Raw genomic sequence first — 18416 nt, 5'->3', positions numbered from 1 at the left:
GTACAGTAGTTACTGTATTTGATAAGATAGGTGTTTCACCACAAGTGATAGCAATCATTCAGTACTACTGCACATACCTGTAGTACACCGGGATAAGCAAGGTCTATGTACATTACGTTATACCGAGCTGGATCGCTTAGCAACCTGACAAAATGGCCACCGACCGTGAACTCCCAGCACGTGGCAGCGCTTGGATATGGAGTGAGATACAGTATGGTACAGTCCAGGGGCAATGCTGAAGGAGCGTCACAATCCCCTAGCTCAATTACTAGAGCCATCTTAACAGCAGTGTGGGCCCCTGGACACAGCAATGCACTGGGGCCCCTACCCACTCACCAGCGGAAGGGGTGGGGGGAGCTATCAGCGGCAGCTTTGATGCTCCGCGGGGGATAGGGGGGGTTCTATCTTTCGCTCAGTATGTACAGTAGGACCTGGAGAAATAATTTCTGCTAATTATTCCTTTACTGCACAGATGGGGCAGGAAGGAGAACACTAAACTGTAGAAGGGGGCATTGTGCTGAATGAAGGGGCCCTGGTACATGACTTCCAGGGTGGTAGGGGGTGTTTAATACACAGGGGAGGAGTGGATAATGGAGTGGGCTTAATATTAGTGTTATGGACTGCAATTAGTTTCCTGTATGAAACAGATACAGTACAGTAAATAACCCTCCTTGGAAGTGCATGGGCCCTGTGAGACTTACAGTAGTGTACAGCATAAGGGTCGACTGACATGATGTACAAGCATTACATACAGTACATGTCAGTACTGTATGTAAATTCTTCAATTATTGCCTAACAACAATGCTGCTTACTGTATATTAAATACTGTAGGCCTAGAAATGTGCATCTCAATATAGTAGTTAAAAACACAGGGGCCTATGTGGATAAGCGAGTTCTATGCACACTAAAAATGGCCACCGACCGTGAACCCCCAGCACGTGGCAGCGCTCGGATATGTAGTGAGATACAGTATGGCATACATTTCACAGTTCAGGGGGCAATGCTGAAGGAGCGTCACAATCCCCTAGCTCAATTACATTGGGATAAGCGAGGTCTATGCACATTACGGTATACCGAGCTGGATCGCTTAGCAACCTGACAAAATGGCCGCCGACCGTGAACTCCCAGCACGTGGCAGCGCTCGGATATGTAGTGAGATACAATATGGCATACATTTCACAGTTCAGGGGGCAATGCTGAAGGAGCGTCACAATCCCCTAGCCAAAATACACAGGGGAGGGATAAGCTACTGTAGGATTGCATACAGTATTACGGTACACCGGACTCAATCGCATAGCACACTGTCAAAACGACCACTACCCATGAACCCCCACCTCCTGAACCCCCACCTCGTGGCAGGCAGCAGTTGGGTATGGAATGAGAAATGGCATAAGCTGTGCAGGCTACGGGGCGATGCTGAAGGAGCGTCACAATCCCCTAGCTCAATTACATTGGGATAAGCGAGGTCTATGCACATTACGGTATACCGAGCTGGATCGCTTAGCAACCTGACAACATGGCCGCCGACCGTGAACTCCCAGCACGTGGCAGCGCTCGGATATGGAGTGAGATACAATATGGCATACTGTACATTTCACAGTTCAGGGGGCAATGCTGAAGGAGCGTCACAATCCCCTAGCTCAATACAGTATCTCACGCTTACAGTATCTTACAGTATACGCTTACAGTATCTCTGTGTATTTTGGCTAGGGGATTGTGACGCTCCTTCAGCATCGCCCCGTAGCCTGCACAGCTTATGCCATTTCTCATTCCATACCCAACTGCTGCCTGCCACGAGGTGGGGGTGAATAAAAAAAATAATAAAGTGTCTGAAAAAAACTACAGTAACATGCATTAGTACTTAAGGAATCGAACCCTGGACTCTGAGTATAGGAAGCGAAACGCTTCACCACTTCGCCGCAGACAAATGTATAAATCCGTTGGTTTTGATTATGCTGTAATGGCTACGGGATTAAGACGATAACATACTGTAGAAAATTCCTAATCTTGAGAGGCAATAGTGAACTTGTAACACACATCCATTTGCGACAGTGTACACTACTGGTTTTACAGTAGTGTTTTGTCTGCGGGACTCGGACGCTCACATACAGTATTCATAAAGTATTGTAGATGGATCATATACTGTATGCTGTACTACTGTATTTGCGTCGGTGTCGTACTGTATATACTGTACAGTACTGTATTAAATAATGCAGCGTAATGAGTACAGTATTTGCTGTATGCAGCGTAATGAGACGCCTTAGTAAAGTAGTCCTTATTATGTATGTCAGTATTGTATTTTACGGGAGACCACACGCATGCGCAGTGGTGATTGTAAAAAGCGACATCTGGTGGCTGATCGCAGGTATTACACGTAAAGGTAACGCCAAACGTCAAATGTCTGTCTCCGTGCGATTAGATAGCCTCTCTGTGGCTAGGCGCGCCTCGCTACGCCACAGTACGCTGCGTATGGTCGAACGGGCCAACCGCCGCGGCCACTCAAGATAAAGGTGGCTACATCTGTATGTGGTTGGTTTCAAGCTCTTTTATCCAGGAAGAATACAATCTGATCTTTTATTGCAACATGGGAAATAATGAAATAATTGATGCATTTTTTATGTTGTAAATTGAAAGAGATTTGCAGTGAGTGTTTGTCTAATTCTAAAGTCAATCTTTTCACACGTAACAAGAAATAGAAACTGTAGAGCAAAGAAGAAAATGAATAACATTGTCAGAAGTGGGATTTGAACCCACGCCTCCAGAGGGGACTGCGACCTGAACGCAGCGCCTTAGACCGCTCGGCCATCCTGACACATGAAACCACTGCTTTTTGAAAAGATGTATATTATGAAATAACCTATCTATAGTTACAATGACAATGTTGCTATTAAAACTGTTAATTTAAAAACTAGATATGAATTGCTTTTTCATTCATTTTAAAGAGGTTTCTAGTTAGCGTTACAATAAAAGTAAGTTTTGTTTTCCATGTTCAGGGTTGGAATCCAAGTGTCTAGAGTTTGTTCTCTAATGGATTTTAACTCAGCAATGAAATTAAATTTGTGAATCTTACACAAACTGGTTATTTAATTTAGCTCATGGGTTCGATTGGATGCCATTGTAGTGGACCCCAGTGGGGTTTCTGTTCATGACCATTGGCTGAGAAGAGCAGTTTTCTTAAGCCAAAGATATGGAGCCCTCATTCTGAATTTGTGAGATATTTTATTTTGCTACCTCTGTAAATAAAGAATTGTGGATCAAATAATAAAAATAATATGATATACACATATGTGGTTGGTTTCAAGCTCTTTTATCCAGGGAGAATACAATTTGATCTTTTATTGCAACATGGGAAATAGAGAAATAATTGATGCATTTTTTATGTTGTAAAGTGAAAGAGATTTGCAGTGAGTGTTTGTCTAATTCTAAAGCCAATCTTTTCACAAGTGACAAGAAATAGAAACTGTAGAGCAAAGAAGAAAATGAATAACATTGTCAGAAGTGGGATTTGAACCCAGGCCACTCAGCGCCTTAAACCGCTCGGCCATCCTGACACATGAAACCACTACTTTTTGAAAAGATGTATATTATGAAATAACCTATCTATAGTTACAATGACAATGTTGCTATTAAAACTGTTAATTTAAAAAATAAATATGAATTGCTTTTCCATTCATTTTAAAGAGGTTTCTAGTTGGCGTTACAATAAAAGTAAGTTTTGTTTTCCATGTTCAGGGTTGGAATCCAAGTGTCTAGAGTTTGTTCTCTAATGGATTTTAACTCAGCAATGAAATGAAATTTGTGAATCTTGCACAAACTGGCTACTTAATTTAGCTCATGGGTTTGATTGGATGCCATTGTAGTGGACCCCAGTGGGGTTTCTGTTCATGACCATTGGCTGAGAAGAGCAGTTTTCTTAAGCCAAAGATATGGAGCCCTCATTCTGAATTTGTGAGATATTTTATTTTGCTACCTCTGTAAATAAAGAATTGTGGATAAAATAATAAAAATAATATGATATACACATATGTGGTTGGTTTCAAGCTCTTTTATCCAGGAAGAATACAATCTGATCTTTTATTGCAACATGGGAAATAATGAAATAATTGATGCATTTTTTATGTTGTAAATTGAAAGAGATTTGCAGTGAGTGTTTGTCTAATTCTAAAGTCAATCTTTTCACAAGTAACAAGAAATAGAAACTGTAGAGCAAAGAAGAAAATGAATAACATTGTCAGAAGTGGGATTTGAACCCACGGCTCTAGAGGAGACTGCGACCTGAATCCAGCGCCTTAGACCGCTCGGCCACCCTGACACATGAAACCACTGCTTTTTGAAAAGATGTATATTATGAAATAACCTATCTATAGTTACATTGACAATGTTGCTATTAAAACTGTTAATTTAAAAACTAGATATGAATTGCTTTTCCATTCATTTTAAAGAGGTTTCTAGTTGGCGTTACAATAAAAGTAAGTTTTGTTTTCCATGTTCAGGGTTGGAATCCAAGTGTCTAGAGTTTGTTCCCTAATGGATTTTTACTCAGCAATGAAATTAAATTTGTGAATCTTGCACAAACTGGCTACTTAATTTAGCTCATGGGTTTGATTGGATGCCAATTTAGTGGACCCCAGTGGGGTTTCTGTTCATGACCATTGGCTGAGAAGAGCAGTTTTCTTAAGCCAAAGATATGGAGCCCTCATTCTGAATTTGTGAGATATTTTATTTTGCTACCTCTGTAAATAAAGAATTGTGGATCAAATAATAAAAATAATATGATATACACATATGTGGTTGGTTTCAAGCTCTTTTATCCAGGAAGAATACAATCTGATCTTTTATTGCAACATGGGAAATAATGAAATAATTGATGCATTTTTTATGTTGTAAATTGAAAGAGATTTGCAGTGAGTGTTTGTCTAATTCTAAAGTCAATCTTTTCACAAGTAACAAGAAATAGAAACTGTAGAGCAAAGAAGAAAATGAATAACATTGTCAGAAGTGGGATTTGAACCCACGCCTCCAGAGGAGACTGCGACCTGAACGCAGCGCCTTAGACCGCTCGGCCATCCTGACACATGAAACCACTGCTTTTTGAAAAGATGTATATTATGAAATAACCTATCTATAGTTACAATGACAATGTTGCTTTTAAAACTGTTAATTTTAAAAATAAATATGAATTGCTTTTCCATTCATTTTAAAGAGGTTTCTAGTTGGCGTTACAATAAAAGTAAGTTTTGTTTTCCATGTTCAGGGTTGGAATCCAAGTGTCTAGAGTTTGTTCTCTAATGGATTTTAACTCAGCAATGAAATGAAATTTGTGAATCTTGCACAAACTGGCTACTTAATTTAGCTCATGGGTTTGATTGGATGCCATTGTAGTGGACCCCAGTGGGGTTTCTGTTCATGACCATTGGCTGAGAAGAGCAGTTTTCTTAAGCCAAAGATATGGAGCCCTCATTCTGAATTTGTGAGATATTTTATTTTGCTACCTCTGTAAATAAAGAATTGTGGATCAAATAATAAAAATAATATGATATACACATATGTGGTTGGTTTCAAGCTCTTTTATTCAGGGAGAATACAATCTGATCTTTTATTGCAACATGGGAAATAATGAAATAATTGATGCATTTTTTATGTTGTAAATTGAAAGAGATTTGCAGTGAGTGTAAGTCTAATTCTAAAGTCAATCTTTTCACAAGTAACAAGAAATAGAAACTGTAGAGCAAATAAGAAAATGAATAACATTGTCAGAAGTGGGATTTGAACCCAGGCCACTCAGCGCCTTAGACCGCTCGGCCATCCTGACACATGAAACCACTGCTTTTTGAAAAGATGTATATTATGAAATAACCTATCTATAGTTACAATGACAATGTTGCTATTAAAACTGTTAATTTAAAAAATAAATATGAATTGCTTTTCCATTCATTTTAAAGAGGTTTCTAGTTGGCGTTACAATAAAAGTAAGTTTTGTTTTCCATGTTCAGGGTTGGAATCCAAGTGTCTAGAGTTTGTTCTCTAATGGATTTTAACTCAGCAATGAAATGAAATTTGTGAATCTTGCACAAACTGGCTACTTAATTTAGCTCATGGGTTTGATTGGATGCCATTGTAGTGGACCCCAGTGGGGTTTCTGTTCATGACCATTGGCTGAGAAGAGCAGTTTTCTTAAGCCAAAGATATGGAGCCCTCATTCTGAATTTGTGAGATATTTTTTTTTGCTACCTCTGTAAATAAAGAATTGTGGATCAAATAATAAAAATAATATGATATACACATATGTGGTTGGTTTCAAGCTCTTTTATTCAGGGAGAATACAATCTGATCTTTTATTGCAACATGGGAAATAATGAAATAATTGATGCATTTTTTATGTTGTAAATTGAAAGAGATTTGCAGTGAGTGTAAGTCTAATTCTAAAGTCAATCTTTTCACAAGTAACAAGAAATAGAAACTGTAGAGCAAATAAGATAATGAATAACATTGTCAGAAGTGGGATTTGAACCCATGCCTCCAGAGGAGACTGCGAACTGAACGCAGCACCTTAGACCGCTCGGCCATCCTGACACATGAAACCACTACTTTTTGAAAAGATGTATATTATGAAATAACCTATCTATAGTTACAATGACAATGTTACTATTAAAACTGTTAATTTAAAAACTAAATATGAATTGCTTTTCCATTCATTTTAAAGAGGTTTCTAGTTGGCGTTGCAATAAAAGTAAGTTTTGTTTTCCATGTTCAGGGTTGGAATCCAAGTGTCTAGAGTTTGTTCTCTAATGGATTTTAACTCAGCAATGAAATTAAATTTGTGAATCTTGCACAAACTGGTTATTTAATTTAGCTCATGGGTTCGATTGGATGCCATTGTAGTGGACCCCAGTGGGGTTTTTGTTCATGACCATTGGCTGAGAAGAGCAGTTTTCTTAAGCCAAAGATATGGAGCCCTCATTCTGAATTTGTGAGATATTTTATTTTGCTACCTCTGTAAATAAAGAATTGTGGATAAAATAATAAAAATAATATGATATACACATATGTGGTTGGTTTCAAGCTCTTTTATCCAGGAAGAATACAATCTGATCTTTTATTGCAACATGGGAAATAATGAAATAATTGATGCATTTTTTATGTTGTAAATTGAAAGAGATTTGCAGTGAGTGTTTGTCTAATTCTAAAGTCAATCTTTTCACACGTAACAAGAAATAGAAACTGTAGAGCAAAGAAGAAAATGAATAACATTGTCAGAAGTGGGATTTGAACCCACGCCTCCAGAGGGGACTGCGACATGAACGCAGCGCCTTAGACCGCTCAGCCATCCTGACACATGAAACCACTGCTTTTTGAAAAGATGTATATTATGAAATAACCTATCTATAGTTACAATGACAATGTTGCTATTAAAACTGTTAATTTAAAAACTAGATATGAATTGCTTTTTCATTCATTTTAAAGAGGTTTCTAGTTAGCGTTACAATAAAAGTAAGTTTTGTTTTCCATGTTCAGGGTTGGAATCCAAGTGTCTAGAGTTTGTTCTCTAATGGATTTTAACTCAGCAATGAAATTAAATTTGTGAATCTTACACAAACTGGTTATTTAATTTAGCTCATGGGTTCGATTGGATGCCATTGTAGTGGACCCCAGTGGGGTTTCTGTTCATGACCATTGGCTGAGAAGAGCAGTTTTCTTAAGCCAAAGATATGGAGCCCTCATTCTTAATTTGTGAGATATTTTATTTTGCTACCTCTGTAAATAAAGAATTGTGGATCAAATAATAAAAATAATATGATATACACATATGTGGTTGGTTTCAAGCTCTTTTATCCAGGGAGAATACAATCTGATCTTTTATTGCAACATGGGAAATAGAGAAATAATTGATGCATTTTTTATGTTGTAAAGTGAAAGAGATTTGCAGTGAGTGTTTGTCTAATTCTAAAGCCAATCTTTTCACAAGTAACAAGAAATAGAAACTGTAGAGCAAAGAAGAAAATGAATAACATTGTCAGAAGTGGGATTTGAACCCAGGCCACTCAGCGCCTTAAACCGCTCGGCCATCCTGACACATGAAACCACTACTTTTTGAAAAGATGTATATTATGAAATAACCTATCTATAGTTACAATGACAATGTTGCTATTAAAACTGTTAATTTAAAAACTAAATATGAATTGCTTTTCCATTCATTTTAAAGAGGTTTCTAGTTGGCGTTACAATAAAAGTAAGTTTTGTTTTCCATGTTCAGGGTTGGAATCCAAGTGTCTAGAGTTTGTTCTCTAATGGATTTTAACTCAGCAATGAAATTAAATTTGTGAATCTTGCACAAACTGGCTACTTAATTTAGCTCATGGGTTTGATTGGATGCCATTGTAGTGGACCCCAGTGGGGTTTCTGTTCATGACCATTGGCTGAGAAGAGCAGTTTTCTTAAGCCAAAGATATGGAGCCCTCATTCTGAATTTGTGAGATATTTTATTTTGCTACCTCTGTAAATAAAGAATTGTGGATCAAATAATAAAAATAATATGATATACACATATGTGGTTGGTTTCAAGCTCTTTTATCCAGAGAGAATACAATCTGATCTTTTATTGCAACATGGGAAATAATGAAATAATTGATGCATTTTTTATGTTGTAAATTGAAAGAGATTTGCAGTGAGTGTAAGTCTAATTCTAAAGTCAATCTTTTCACAAGTAACAAGAAATAGAAACTGTAGAGCAAATAAGAAAATTAATAACATTGTCAGAAGTGGGATTTGAACCCACGCCTCCAGAGGAGACTGCGACCTGAACTCAGCACCTTAGACCGCTCGGCCATCCTGACACATGAAACCACTACTTTTTGAAAAGATGTATATTATGAAATAACCTATCTATAGTTACAATGACAATGTTGCTATTAAAACTGTTAATTTAAAAACTAAATATGAATTGCTTTTCCATTCATTTTAAAGAGGTTTCTAGTTGGCGTTGCAATAAAAGTAAGTTTTGTTTTCCATGTTCAGGGTTGGAATCCAAGTGTCTAGAGTTTGTTCTCTAATGGATTTTAACTCAGCAATGATATTAAATTTGTGAATCTTGCACAAACTGGTTATTTAATTTAGCTCATGGGTTCGATTGGATGCCATTGTAGTGGACCCCAGTGGGGTTTTTGTTCATGACCATTGGCTGAGAAGAGCAGTTTTCTTAAGCCAAAGATATGGAGCCCTCATTCTGAATTTGTGAGATATTTTATTTTGCTACCTCTGTAAATAAAGAATTGTGGATCAAATAATAAAAATAATATGATATACACATATGTGGTTGGTTGCAAGCTCTTTTATCCAGGGAGAATACAATCTGATCTTTTATTGCAACATGGGAAATAATGAAATAATTGATGCATTTTTTATGTTGTAAATTGAAAGAGATTTGCAGTGAGTGTTTGCCTAATTCAAAAGCCAATCTTTTCACAAGTAACAAGAAATAGAAACTGTAGAGCAAAGAAGAAAATGAATAACATTGTCAGAAGTGGGATTTGAACCCAGGCCACTCAGCGCCTTAGACCGCTCGGCCATCCTGACACATGAAACCACTGCTTTTTGAAAAGATGTATATTATGAAATAACCTATCTATAGTTACAATGACAATGTTGCTATTAAAACTGTTAATTTAAAAAATAAATATGAATTGCTTTTCCATTCATTTTAAAGAGGTTTCTAGTTGGCGTTACAATAAAAGTAAGTTTTGTTTTCCATGTTCAGGGTTGGAATCCAAGTGTCTAGAGTTTGTTCTCTAATGGATTTTAACTCAGCAATGAAATGAAATTTGTGAATCTTGCACAAACTGGCTACTTAATTTAGCTCATGGGTTTGATTGGATGCCATTGTAGTGGACCCCAGTGGGGTTTCTGTTCATGACCATTGGCTGAGAAGAGCAGTTTTCTTAAGCCAAAGATATGGAGCCCTCATTCTGAATTTGTGAGATATTTTATTTTGCTACCTCTGTAAATAAAGAATTGTGGATAAAATAATAAAAATAATATGATATACACATATGTGGTTGGTTTCAAGCTCTTTTATCCAGGAAGAATACAATCTGATCTTTTATTGCAACATGGGAAATAATGAAATAATTGATGCATTTTTTATGTTGTAAATTGAAAGAGATTTGCAGTGAGTGTTTGTCTAATTCTAAAGTCAATCTTTTCACAAGTAACAAGAAATAGAAACTGTAGAGCAAAGAATAAAATGAATAACATTGTCAGAAGTGGGATTTGAACCCACTGCTCCAGAGGAGACTGCGACCTGAATCCAGCGCCTTAGACCGCTCGGCCATCCTGACACATGAAACCACTGCTTTTTGAAAAGATGTATATTATGAAATAACCTATCTATAGTTACAATGACAATGTTGCTATTAAAACTGTTAATTTAAAAACTAGATATGAATTGCTTTTCCATTCATTTTAAAGAGGTTTCTAGTTGGCGTTACAATAAAAGTAAGTTTTGTTTTCCATGTTCAGGGTTGGAATCCAAGTGTCTAGAGTTTGTTCCCTAATGGATTTTAACTCAGCAATGAAATTAAATTTGTGAATCTTGCACAAACTGGCTACTTAATTTAGCTCATGGGTTTGATTGGATGCCAATTTAGTGGACCCCAGTGGGGTTTCTGTTCATGACCATTGGCTGAGAAGAGCAGTTTTCTTAAGCCAAAGATATGGAGCCCTCATTCTGAATTTGTGAGATATTTTATTTTGCTACCTCTGTAAATAAAGAATTGTGGATCAAATAATAAAAATAATATGATATACACATATGTAGTTGGTTTCAAGCTCTTTTATCCAGGAAGAATACAATCTGATCTTTTATTGCAACATGGGAAATAATGAAATAATTGATGCATTTTTTATGTTGTAAATTGAAAGAGATTTGCAGTGAGTGTTTGTCTAATTCTAAAGTCAATCTTTTCACAAGTAACAAGAAATAGAAACTGTAGAGCAAAGAAGAAAATGAATAACATTGTCAGAAGTGGGATTTGAACCCACGCCTCCAGAGGAGACTGCGACCTTAACGCAGCGCCTTAGACCGCACGGCCATCCTGACACATGAAACCACTGCTTTTTGAAAAGATGTATATTATGAAATAACCTATCTATAGTTACAATGACAATGTTGCTATTAAAACTGTTAATTTAAAAACTAGATATGAATTGCTTTTCCATTCATTTTAAAGAGGTTTCTAGTTGGCGTTACAATAAAAGTAAGTTTTGTTTTCCATGTTCAGGGTTGGAATCCAAGTGTCTAGAGTTTGTTCTCTAATGGATTTTAACTCAGCAATGAAATGAAATTTGTGAATCTTGCACAAACTGGCTACTTAATTTAGCTCATGGGTTTGATTGGATGCCATTGTAGTGGACCCCAGTGGGGTTTCTGTTCATGACCATTGGCTGAGAAGAGCAGTTTTCTTAAGCCAAAGATATGGAGCCCTCATTCTGAATTTGTGAGATATTTTATTTTGCTACCTCTGTAAATAAAGAATTGTGGATAAAATAATAAAAATAATATGATATACACATATGTGGTTGGTTTCAAGCTATTTTATCCAGGAAGAATACAATCTGATCTTTTATTGCAACATGGGAAATAATGAAATAATTGATGCATTTTTTATGTTGTAAATTGAAAGAGATTTGCAGTGAGTGTTTGTCTAATTCTAAAGTCAATCTTTTCACACGTAACAAGAAATAGAAACTGTAGAGCAAAGAAGAAAATGAATAACATTGTCAGAAGTGGGATTTGAACCCACGCCTCCAGAGGGGACTGCGACCTGAACGCAGCGCCTTAGACCGCTCGGCCATCCTGACACATGAAACCACTGCTTTTTGAAAAGATGTATATTATGAAATAACCTATCTATAGTTACAATGACAATGTTGCTATTAAAACTGTTAATTTAAAAACTAGATATGAATTGCTTTTCCATTCATTTTAAAGAGGTTTCTAGTTGGCGTTACAATAAAAGTAAGTTTTGTTTTCCATGTTCAGGGTTGGAATCCAAGTGTCTAGAGTTTGTTCTCTAATGGATTTTAACTCAGCAATGAAATGAAATTTGTGAATCTTGCACAAACTGGCTACTTAATTTAGCTCATGGGTTTGATTGGATGCCATTGTAGTGGACCCCAGTGGGGTTTCTGTTCATGACCATTGGCTGAGAAGAGCAGTTTTCTTAAGCCAAAGATATGGAGCCCTCATTCTGAATTTGTGAGATATTTTTTTTTGCTACCTCTGTAAATAAAGAATTGTGGATCAAATAATAAAAATAATATGATATACACATATGTGGTTGGTTTCAAGCTCTTTTATTCAGGGAGAATACAATCTGATCTTTTATTGCAACATGGGAAATAATGAAATAATTGATGCATTTTTTATGTTGTAAATTGAAAGAGATTTGCAGTGAGTGTAAGTCTAATTCTAAAGTCAATCTTTTCACAAGTAACAAGAAATAGAAACTGTAGAGCAAATAAGATAATGAATAACATTGTCAGAAGTGGGATTTGAACCCATGCCTCCAGAGGAGACTGCGAACTGAACGCAGCACCTTAGACCGCTCGGCCATCCTGACACATGAAACCACTACTTTTTGAAAAGATGTATATTATGAAATAACCTATCTATAGTTACAATGACAATGTTACTATTAAAACTGTTAATTTAAAAACTAAATATGAATTGCTTTTCCATTCATTTTAAAGAGGTTTCTAGTTGGCGTTGCAATAAAAGTAAGTTTTGTTTTCCATGTTCAGGGTTGGAATCCAAGTGTCTAGAGTTTGTTCTCTAATGGATTTTAACTCAGCAATGAAATTAAATTTGTGAATCTTGCACAAACTGGTTATTTAATTTAGCTCATGGGTTCGATTGGATGCCATTGTAGTGGACCCCAGTGGGGTTTTTGTTCATGACCATTGGCTGAGAAGAGCAGTTTTCTTAAGCCAAAGATATGGAGCCCTCATTCTGAATTTGTGAGATATTTTATTTTGCTACCTCTGTAAATAAAGAATTGTGGATAAAATAATAAAAATAATATGATATACACATATGTGGTTGGTTTCAAGCTCTTTTATCCAGGAAGAATACAATCTGATCTTTTATTGCAACATGGGAAATAATGAAATAATTGATGCATTTTTTATGTTGTAAATTGAAAGAGATTTGCAGTGAGTGTTTGTCTAATTCTAAAGTCAATCTTTTCACACGTAACAAGAAATAGAAACTGTAGAGCAAAGAAGAAAATGAATAACATTGTCAGAAGTGGGATTTGAACCCACGCCTCCAGAGGGGACTGCGACATGAACGCAGCGCCTTAGACCGCTCAGCCATCCTGACACATGAAACCACTGCTTTTTGAAAAGATGTATATTATGAAATAACCTATCTATAGTTACAATGACAATGTTGCTATTAAAACTGTTAATTTAAAAACTAGATATGAATTGCTTTTTCATTCATTTTAAAGAGGTTTCTAGTTAGCGTTACAATAAAAGTAAGTTTTGTTTTCCATGTTCAGGGTTGGAATCCAAGTGTCTAGAGTTTGTTCTCTAATGGATTTTAACTCAGCAATGAAATTAAATTTGTGAATCTTACACAAACTGGTTATTTAATTTAGCTCATGGGTTCGATTGGATGCCATTGTAGTGGACCCCAGTGGGGTTTCTGTTCATGACCATTGGCTGAGAAGAGCAGTTTTCTTAAGCCAAAGATATGGAGCCCTCATTCTTAATTTGTGAGATATTTTATTTTGCTACCTCTGTAAATAAAGAATTGTGGATCAAATAATAAAAATAATATGATATACACATATGTGGTTGGTTTCAAGCTCTTTTATCCAGGGAGAATACAATCTGATCTTTTATTGCAACATGGGAAATAGAGAAATAATTGATGCATTTTTTATGTTGTAAAGTGAAAGAGATTTGCAGTGAGTGTTTGTCTAATTCTAAAGCCAATCTTTTCACAAGTAACAAGAAATAGAAACTGTAGAGCAAAGAAGAAAATGAATAACATTGTCAGAAGTGGGATTTGAACCCAGGCCACTCAGCGCCTTAAACCGCTCGGCCATCCTGACACATGAAACCACTACTTTTTGAAAAGATGTATATTATGAAATAACCTATCTATAGTTACAATGACAATGTTGCTATTAAAACTGTTAATTTAAAAACTAAATATGAATTGCTTTTCCATTCATTTTAAAGAGGTTTCTAGTTGGCGTTACAATAAAAGTAAGTTTTGTTTTCCATGTTCAGGGTTGGAATCCAAGTGTCTAGAGTTTGTTCTCTAATGGATTTTAACTCAGCAATGAAATTAAATTTGTGAATCTTGCACAAACTGGCTACTTAATTTAGCTCATGGGTTTGATTGGATGCCATTGTAGTGGACCCCAGTGGGGTTTCTGTTCATGACCATTGGCTGAGAAGAGCAGTTTTCTTAAGCCAAAGATATGGAGCCCTCATTCTGAATTTGTGAGATATTTTATTTTGCTACCTCTGTAAATAAAGAATTGTGGATCAAATAATAAAAATAATATGATATACACATATGTGGTTGGTTTCAAGCTCTTTTATCCAGAGAGAATACAATCTGATCTTTTATTGCAACATGGGAAATAATGAAATAATTGATGCATTTTTTATGTTGTAAATTGAAAGAGATTTGCAGTGAGTGTAAGTCTAATTCTAAAGTCAATCTTTTCACAAGTAACAAGAAATAGAAACTGTAGAGCAAATAAGAAAATTAATAACATTGTCAGAAGTGGGATTTGAACCCACGCCTCCAGAGGAGACTGCGACCTGAACTCAGCACCTTAGACCGCTCGGCCATCCTGACACATGAAACCACTACTTTTTGAAAAGATGTATATTATGAAATAACCTATCTATAGTTACAATGACAATGTTGCTATTAAAACTGTTAATTTAAAAACTAAATATGAATTGCTTTTCCATTCATTTTAAAGAGGTTTCTAGTTGGCGTTGCAATAAAAGTAAGTTTTGTTTTCCATGTTCAGGGTTGGAATCCAAGTGTCTAGAGTTTGTTCTCTAATGGATTTTAACTCAGCAATGATATTAAATTTGTGAATCTTGCACAAACTGGTTATTTAATTTAGCTCATGGGTTCGATTGGATGCCATTGTAGTGGACCCCAGTGGGGTTTTTGTTCATGACCATTGGCTGAGAAGAGCAGTTTTCTTAAGCCAAAGATATGGAGCCCTCATTCTGAATTTGTGAGATATTTTATTTTGCTACCTCTGTAAATAAAGAATTGTGGATCAAATAATAAAAATAATATGATATACACATATGTGGTTGGTTGCAAGCTCTTTTATCCAGGGAGAATACAATCTGATCTTTTATTGCAACATGGGAAATAATGAAATAATTGATGCATTTTTTATGTTGTAAATTGAAAGAGATTTGCAGTGAGTGTTTGCCTAATTCAAAAGCCAATCTTTTCACAAGTAACAAGAAATAGAAACTGTAGAGCAAAGAAGAAAATGAATAACATTGTCAGAAGTGGGATTTGAACCCAGGCCACTCAGCGCCTTAGACCGCTCGGCCATCCTGACACATGAAACCACTGCTTTTTGAAAAGATGTATATTATGAAATAACCTATCTATAGTTACAATGACAATGTTGCTATTAAAACTGTTAATTTAAAAAATAAATATGAATTGCTTTTCCATTCATTTTAAAGAGGTTTCTAGTTGGCGTTACAATAAAAGTAAGTTTTGTTTTCCATGTTCAGGGTTGGAATCCAAGTGTCTAGAGTTTGTTCTCTAATGGATTTTAACTCAGCAATGAAATGAAATTTGTGAATCTTGCACAAACTGGCTACTTAATTTAGCTCATGGGTTTGATTGGATGCCATTGTAGTGGACCCCAGTGGGGTTTCTGTTCATGACCATTGGCTGAGAAGAGCAGTTTTCTTAAGCCAAAGATATGGAGCCCTCATTCTGAATTTGTGAGATATTTTATTTTGCTACCTCTGTAAATAAAGAATTGTGGATCAAATAATAAAAATAATATGATATACACATATGTGGTTGGTTTCAAGCTCTTTTATCCAGGAAGAATACAATCTGATCTTTTATTGCAACATGGGAAATAATGAAATAATTGATGCATTTTTTATGTTGTAAATTGAAAGAGATTTGCAGTGAGTGTTTGTCTAATTCTAAAGTCAATCTTTTCACAAGTAACAAGAAATAGAAACTGTAGAGCAAAGAAGAAAATGAATAACATTGTCAGAAGTGGGATTTGAACCCACGCCTCCAGAGGAGACTGCGACCTGAACGCAGCGCCTTAGACCGCTCGGCCATCCTGACACATGAAACCACTGCTTTTTGAAAAGATGTATATTATGAAATAACCTATCTATAGTTACAATGACAATGTTGCTTTTAAAACTGTTAATTTTAAAAATAAATATGAATTGCTTTTCCATTCATTTTAAAGAGGTTTCTAGTTGGCGTTACAATAAAAGTAAGTTTTGTTTTCCATGTTCAGGGTTGGAATCCAAGTGTCTAGAGTTTGTTCTCTAATGGATTTTAACTCAGCAATGAAATGAAATTTGTGAATCTTGCACAAACTGGCTACTTAATTTAGCTCATGGGTTTGATTGGATGCCATTGTAGTGGACCCCAGTGGGGTTTCTGTTCATGACCATTGGCTGAGAAGAGCAGTTTTCTTAAGCCAAAGATATGGAGCCCTCATTCTGAATTTGTGAGATATTTTATTTTGCTACCTCTGTAAATAAAGAATTGTGGATCAAATAATAAAAATAATATGATATACACATATGTGGTTGGTTTCAAGCTCTTTTATTCAGGGAGAATACAATCTGATCTTTTATTGCAACATGGGAAATAATGAAATAATTGATGCATTTTTTATGTTGTAAATTGAAAGAGATTTGCAGTGAGTGTAAGTCTAATTCTAAAGTCAATCTTTTCACAAGTAACAAGAAATAGAAACTGTAGAGCAAATAAGAAAATGAATAACATTGTCAGAAGTGGGATTTGAACCCAGGCCACTCAGCGCCTTAGACCGCTCGGCCATCCTGACACATGAAACCACTGCTTTTTGAAAAGATGTATATTATGAAATAACCTATCTATAGTTACAATGACAATGTTGCTATTAAAACTGTTAATTTAAAAAATAAATATGAATTGCTTTTCCATTCATTTTAAAGAGGTTTCTAGTTGGCGTTACAATAAAAGTAAGTTTTGTTTTCCATGTTCAGGGTTGGAATCCAAGTGTCTAGAGTTTGTTCTCTAATGGATTTTAACTCAGCAATGAAATGAAATTTGTGAATCTTGCACAAACTGGCTACTTAATTTAGCTCATGGGTTTGATTGGATGCCATTGTAGTGGACCCCAGTGGGGTTTCTGTTCATGACCATTGGCTGAGAAGAGCAGTTTTCTTAAGCCAAAGATATGGAGCCCTCATTCTGAATTTGTGAGATATTTTTTTTTGCTACCTCTGTAAATAAAGAATTGTGGATCAAATAATAAAAATAATATGATATACACATATGTGGTTGGTTTCAAGCTCTTTTATTCAGGGAGAATACAATCTGATCTTTTATTGCAACATGGGAAATAATGAAATAATTGATGCATTTTTTATGTTGTAAATTGAAAGAGATTTGCAGTGAGTGTAAGTCTAATTCTAAAGTCAATCTTTTCACAAGTAACAAGAAATAGAAACTGTAGAGCAAATAAGATAATGAATAACATTGTCAGAAGTGGGATTTGAACCCATGCCTCCAGAGGAGACTGCGAACTGAACGCAGCACCTTAGACCGCTCGGCCATCCTGACACATGAAACCACTACTTTTTGAAAAGATGTATATTATGAAATAACCTATCTATAGTTACAATGACAATGTTACTATTAAAACTGTTAATTTAAAAACTAAATATGAATTGCTTTTCCATTCATTTTAAAGAGGTTTCTAGTTGGCGTTGCAATAAAAGTAAGTTTTGTTTTCCATGTTCAGGGTTGGAATCCAAGTGTCTAGAGTTTGTTCTCTAATGGATTTTAACTCAGCAATGAAATTAAATTTGTGAATCTTGCACAAACTGGTTATTTAATTTAGCTCATGGGTTCGATTGGATGCCATTGTAGTGGACCCCAGTGGGGTTTTTGTTCATGACCATTGGCTGAGAAGAGCAGTTTTCTTAAGCCAAAGATATGGAGCCCTCATTCTGAATTTGTGAGATATTTTATTTTGCTACCTCTGTAAATAAAGAATTGTGGATAAAATAATAAAAATAATATGATATACACATATGTGGTTGGTTTCAAGCTCTTTTATCCAGGAAGAATACAATCTGATCTTTTATTGCAACATGGG

General features: G+C 35.7%; 14 non-coding genes across 14 annotated transcripts; all 14 read right to left on the bottom strand.

The window, feature by feature from the left end:
* Nucleotides 1-2729: 2729 nt before the first annotated feature.
* Nucleotides 2730-2812, bottom strand: TRNAL-CAG (transfer RNA leucine (anticodon CAG)). Its single transcript has one exon. It is a non-coding gene; the product is annotated as a tRNA-Leu (tRNA).
* A 1417-nt stretch (nucleotides 2813-4229) lies between these two features.
* On the bottom strand, nucleotides 4230-4312 carry TRNAL-CAG (transfer RNA leucine (anticodon CAG)). The gene is given in 2 exon segments: nucleotides 4230-4264; nucleotides 4275-4312. It is a non-coding gene; the product is annotated as a tRNA-Leu (tRNA).
* A 678-nt stretch (nucleotides 4313-4990) lies between these two features.
* On the bottom strand, nucleotides 4991-5073 carry TRNAL-CAG (transfer RNA leucine (anticodon CAG)). Its single transcript has one exon. It is a non-coding gene; the product is annotated as a tRNA-Leu (tRNA).
* A 1417-nt stretch (nucleotides 5074-6490) lies between these two features.
* On the bottom strand, nucleotides 6491-6573 carry TRNAL-CAG (transfer RNA leucine (anticodon CAG)). Its single transcript has one exon. It is a non-coding gene; the product is annotated as a tRNA-Leu (tRNA).
* Nucleotides 6574-7251: 678 nt separating this feature from the next.
* TRNAM-CAU (transfer RNA methionine (anticodon CAU)) lies at nucleotides 7252-7334 on the bottom strand. The gene has a single exon. It is a non-coding gene; the product is annotated as a tRNA-Met (tRNA).
* A 1417-nt stretch (nucleotides 7335-8751) lies between these two features.
* On the bottom strand, nucleotides 8752-8834 carry TRNAL-CAG (transfer RNA leucine (anticodon CAG)). Its single transcript has one exon. It is a non-coding gene; the product is annotated as a tRNA-Leu (tRNA).
* A 1417-nt stretch (nucleotides 8835-10251) lies between these two features.
* On the bottom strand, nucleotides 10252-10334 carry TRNAL-CAG (transfer RNA leucine (anticodon CAG)). The gene is given in 2 exon segments: nucleotides 10252-10286; nucleotides 10297-10334. It is a non-coding gene; the product is annotated as a tRNA-Leu (tRNA).
* A 678-nt stretch (nucleotides 10335-11012) lies between these two features.
* On the bottom strand, nucleotides 11013-11095 carry TRNAL-AAG (transfer RNA leucine (anticodon AAG)). Its single transcript has one exon. It is a non-coding gene; the product is annotated as a tRNA-Leu (tRNA).
* Nucleotides 11096-11773: 678 nt separating this feature from the next.
* TRNAL-CAG (transfer RNA leucine (anticodon CAG)) lies at nucleotides 11774-11856 on the bottom strand. Its single transcript has one exon. It is a non-coding gene; the product is annotated as a tRNA-Leu (tRNA).
* Nucleotides 11857-12534: 678 nt separating this feature from the next.
* Nucleotides 12535-12617, bottom strand: TRNAL-CAG (transfer RNA leucine (anticodon CAG)). The gene has a single exon. It is a non-coding gene; the product is annotated as a tRNA-Leu (tRNA).
* A 678-nt stretch (nucleotides 12618-13295) lies between these two features.
* Nucleotides 13296-13378, bottom strand: TRNAM-CAU (transfer RNA methionine (anticodon CAU)). The gene has a single exon. It is a non-coding gene; the product is annotated as a tRNA-Met (tRNA).
* Nucleotides 13379-14795: 1417 nt separating this feature from the next.
* On the bottom strand, nucleotides 14796-14878 carry TRNAL-CAG (transfer RNA leucine (anticodon CAG)). The gene has a single exon. It is a non-coding gene; the product is annotated as a tRNA-Leu (tRNA).
* Nucleotides 14879-16295: 1417 nt separating this feature from the next.
* TRNAL-CAG (transfer RNA leucine (anticodon CAG)) lies at nucleotides 16296-16378 on the bottom strand. Its single transcript has one exon. It is a non-coding gene; the product is annotated as a tRNA-Leu (tRNA).
* Nucleotides 16379-17795: 1417 nt separating this feature from the next.
* On the bottom strand, nucleotides 17796-17878 carry TRNAL-CAG (transfer RNA leucine (anticodon CAG)). Its single transcript has one exon. It is a non-coding gene; the product is annotated as a tRNA-Leu (tRNA).
* Nucleotides 17879-18416: the final 538 nt, after the last annotated feature.

This window comes from Pseudophryne corroboree, chromosome 1 (genome assembly GCF_028390025.1).
Source record: "Pseudophryne corroboree isolate aPseCor3 chromosome 1, aPseCor3.hap2, whole genome shotgun sequence".
Classification (NCBI taxonomy): domain Eukaryota; kingdom Metazoa; phylum Chordata; class Amphibia; order Anura; family Myobatrachidae; genus Pseudophryne; species Pseudophryne corroboree.
Note: the sequence above shows the minus strand (reverse complement) of the source record. Positions and strands in the feature narration are given on the sequence as shown.